This window comes from Adelges cooleyi, unplaced genomic scaffold (genome assembly GCF_023614345.1).
Source record: "Adelges cooleyi isolate 19-005CV unplaced genomic scaffold, UGA_ACOO_1.1 ACOO_flye_CR_arks_rails_tigmint_CR_PRNA_829, whole genome shotgun sequence".
Lineage (NCBI taxonomy): Eukaryota > Metazoa > Arthropoda > Insecta > Hemiptera > Adelgidae > Adelges > Adelges cooleyi.
This window is the reverse complement of record NW_026096545.1, coordinates 1-4,285: the sequence shown is the minus strand read 5'-3', so window position 1 is coordinate 4,285 and position 4,285 is coordinate 1. Positions and strand designations below refer to the sequence as shown.

At 28.2% G+C, this 4,285-nt stretch overlaps 1 long non-coding RNA gene across 2 annotated transcripts; it reads left to right on the top strand.

Moving 5' to 3' along the window:
* The first annotated feature begins 1,235 nt into the window (after positions 1–1,235).
* Positions 1,236–1,763, top strand: LOC126846032 (uncharacterized). 2 transcript variants are annotated; one of them, XR_007686859.1, is made up of 3 exons: positions 1,236–1,345; positions 1,435–1,586; positions 1,667–1,763. It is a non-coding gene; the product is annotated as an uncharacterized LOC126846032 (long non-coding RNA). The 2 variants fall into 2 exon arrangements; XR_007686858.1 differs by having other exon boundaries at positions 1,282–1,345; positions 1,432–1,586.
* Positions 1,764–4,285: the final 2,522 nt, after the last annotated feature.

The following is a 4,285-nucleotide window of genomic DNA, read 5'->3' as shown; positions in this document are numbered from 1 at the left end:
CCCTAAAACTTTAAAAGCATTTAAGTCGATCTTGAAGCAAAATGAATATATTTCGTATTTTATACTAGAATTAAACCATTTGGTATACCTGATGGACACAATGTTAAATGGATTATTCATATTTGAAAAAGAAATGTGAAAGTACGAACAATTATTATTTGGCATACAAAAGGCAATTGAACGGAGTCCTAAGGCCAACGATAATTGGGTCGCAAAGCAAAACAAAAACCGATTAAATCCACACACTTAAAAAAGAACATCAGATTACGATAAAGAAGTAAATCCAAGTTTCAATATACTCTATTCAGAATAAGAACAGACTTCGGCGGCCGACTTGTGCGCATGCGCATGGGCGTGGCTTCACTACGAGCAACGGACCTCGAACACTGCCGCCGGTTGGGCTACAGACGAAATGTAAAATATATTAATTACTCGTTATTTATTGATATAAGTGCTTATATAAATACCGATATCCAAAATTTGATTTTTTTAAATAGTAGCTACAATTGAAAAAATAAAAAGTATTCACAAATTATTATACATGTAATTAATATCCCAATTTGCACGATAAATAAAACATTTGACATTAACTTAATTAAACAAATATTACCGCCAAGTCTACAATTTGATTTTCTGTAATCGCGCAGTAATTTTCAGTTGATGGCCTTTGTTTTCTATGAGTCTCACAGTTTGACTCATTATCATCCACTGAGTGTTAGAAGTAGAGAGCTACTTGCAGAAAAATAGCTAGTTATTTTACTTTTACTAGACATTTTTAAAATAAACAATACTACAGTCTACAGTAGATTAGTACCATTACAATGATTTGCTTTTTATTACAATGATAACTGGATAATATAAACAAATTTTAGCGTTTCATCCAGTGACCACCAGCAAATCTGTGCGGCTGATGAGCTAAGACCATACCTTGTTAATTATATCATGGTAGTACGTATAAGTATCGGCCAATGCACGGGACTTGTGAGGAGGGTGTTGTTATCGAATCCTCTCGATTACAGAGCTAGGTAATTCCCGTATATTTTGTACAGACAACTAAATATAAATAATAATAATAGACTAATTCCTAGACATGAGTCTAGATAATAATATACTATATATACACAGTAACACAGTGCTTGACTTGAGAAAAAAGTAGTAGAGGTACTCTAGATACCTTTAAAAAAGTAGCGTCCCTAGCATTTTAATATTTTTTTTTTTTTTTTTTTTTAGTACATGGTACAATATGATCCAAATACTATGTTTAATCAACAATACAACACAATAAATAATGCACGAGCCACACCATTGCAGTCTTCGTCATCGTTGTATTCAACCAATTCAACGAGTGTATTGTTGTTTTTTTTAAATTTTATTTTTTTGTTAATTCTTATAAATCTAGTAAATTCTCATAACTATTTAACAATCGTATAGCAGGACCAACTAATGCTGGTTTTATTCCAAATGTCGCTTCTGCATTCCAAGCACAAGTAGTGGCTGGTGCGTCCGGTAATACATTTGGCATACCAAATGCATTTGGTTCTCCACAAAACGCCCCACCTCCAAATATGCAAAACTATACTTATCAGGTAATGCATGAAAATATTTGTTTATAATTTGACCGTTATAAACGCCTCGGCGGTTTAATAATTTATTAATATTTCATTAGTCTCGTCAAGTTCATTACCCGAAAGAAAATATAAGTAGTGGTGGTAATGACGATTTTCAAAAGTCTGGTGTATCTAATCAACGGGACATTGGAAATGCAATGTTTTCCTCCAATATTTTTAGACAACAACCATTTTTTGAAAGCGAGGAGTTTTATATTTTGAATTTCCTTATAAGATTTGTATGCTAACAATTGATTTATTTATTAACATAGCGAATAAGCAATTAATGAATTCTAATCAACAAACCCATCAAGCTTTACAAGGAAAATATAGTAGTTATCAAGTTTCGGCATCTCAAAATAATCAATTGGTTAGTATATTCATAATAAAAATATGTATAAATTTTGAATTAAACTCAATTGCACTGATATGTTAAAATATAGTTAAGTATTTACAATTTTCTCCAAATTTGTAAAGTTCTAATAACCACTTAAACCACATTGGCCCAATTTTGATTGTATAAAGTTAGGATGGAAAGGGAAGTGCAGCTGGGAAGTGCGCGCACATAAAAATAATATTATTTACTCCTGCCCTAAACTTGAAACTTTGATCAGAAAATAACAGAAAATGATTCAAATTGAATTTGTAATTTAAAAATTTAGTTTTTTATTTATTTTAATAATATAAGATTTAATGTTGCCTAAAATTTGAGAATTTTTATCTAATATTTCTTTTAGAAAGCTGAGATAATTTTGCATAAAATGTGTACATTTCAAATTGGGTTTCCCATAAAAACAAACAAAATAGCTGAAATTTCATAGTTCAAATTACCACAGTAATATATTTAAAATAATTGTGTGTAAAAATAAGATTTTCTGTTTTGTTAACGTTTTTAATATGATATCACAAAAGCTGTTCTTCTATTTATTCATTAAGTATGTTGCTATATTTGCAACACTTGTAGCACTCTTGTTAGTAATACCCACTATTATTTAAATTAATACATAATGCACTAGCTGGTGAAGAACTTGATCACATTTAAAAATAAACAAATGTCACAGGATAGTTTTCAATTTTCTTTTGTTAGTAAGCAATATATTAGGTAAACATGTTATGTAATCGCCGAATTTTGTTCAATTTAATATTTTTACTTGTGTTATGTTAAAATTTTTAGGTCTCAAAGTTCTGAGTATACGATGTCATATTTTTTATGATTTTATTTATCATCTACATTTGGTTAGGTTAGGTTAACTTAGGTAGTTATATATTAGATGCAGTTTCTGGTAACACAGTACCCGTCTTTTTTTTAATAATTGTTTTTAGGAGTTGTTTATACTTTTAGATAAGCTTTATTTTTTTATGTATTTAATGTAATTGTGATCATAATATTATATTTATAATTATCATTTTTAAAATAATTTTTTTAATACAATTAAAATAGTAATTATCTATACTTAACTGTAACTATTATAGTCGTAGTATGTTTACCGTTTGAGTTAATTAATTATATACGCGTTTTAATAAGCGCGTATTGGACTGCATCTCCGACCAAATACTGACCGCTTTTTTTTGCATTTAAATTAACAATGACTTGAATATGTACTATTTAACACACAGTTTTTTTATAGCAAAATTAGAATTTTTTTTTAACATGTTATCGATAACATAAAATTGATTTAAAACTTAGCTTGGACAATGCAATACCCCACAAACAATATTACCATTTTATAACCACTATGTAGTAACCAGAATTCATACCTAGTTTCGAAAAAGTATTTTGCAAGTTAAGTACTGAGTAACTGTAGTGTAAGTCTAGCTGTATGTCAGATCAGAAACCTCCTACCAAAAAAGTGACTTTCTACTTGCTTTAAGATTAAAGTACAATTTTTTATTTTATTTTAATGAAATTTTAAAAATCAAGTGTCTTGTGTTGCCTACTGTATGAGCTTAGTAAGCAACATTTCAAAACAGAAAGATATGGCCCGAGGTCAGTCGGCTCAATGCCTCTTATGGTGATCTTAAGCTTGTAATTAACTAAGTAAAATTCACACTTAAAAAAATTGCGTGTTACGAGTATGCGCGGTGAAGCGAAACTTCTTGCAGAGTCAATCAACCAATAGAATATTAGATTTTTATTGGAATAAAATAAAAAAATACAACTAAAAATGTTATTTCAACAGAATTAAATTAAATTAATTATTATTATTATACCTAGGTTTTAATAACTAGTTTTTTTTGGCTGATCAAAACAATTTTCACTTACATTACATCAATCTAAATTAGCAAAATTAAAAATTGTAAAATCACATTAAAAATAACCGTATAATTTATATTTTATAACCGTATTTTAAATAATCAAATAACCGTATAATTTATTATTACTTTTTTTATTACATTTTATAGTGAATTTTTGTTCGTGTATTTTAAATTTAAATATTGTGTTTGTACTTGAATTATTGTCACGACAAAATCGATTGGATTGCAACCCTTTATATTATAGATATTTTATGTGATTTTTAATTAATTTTTTTGTATTTTTTCGTATTTTCGTATCATAACCATAATATTATTACCGTTAATTTTAAAATATAAGAAGGGTAATTTCGGTGGAACCGATATACGCTCGTTAAATTAAAAATTGTAAATCACGTTAAAATAATCGTATAATTTATATTTCA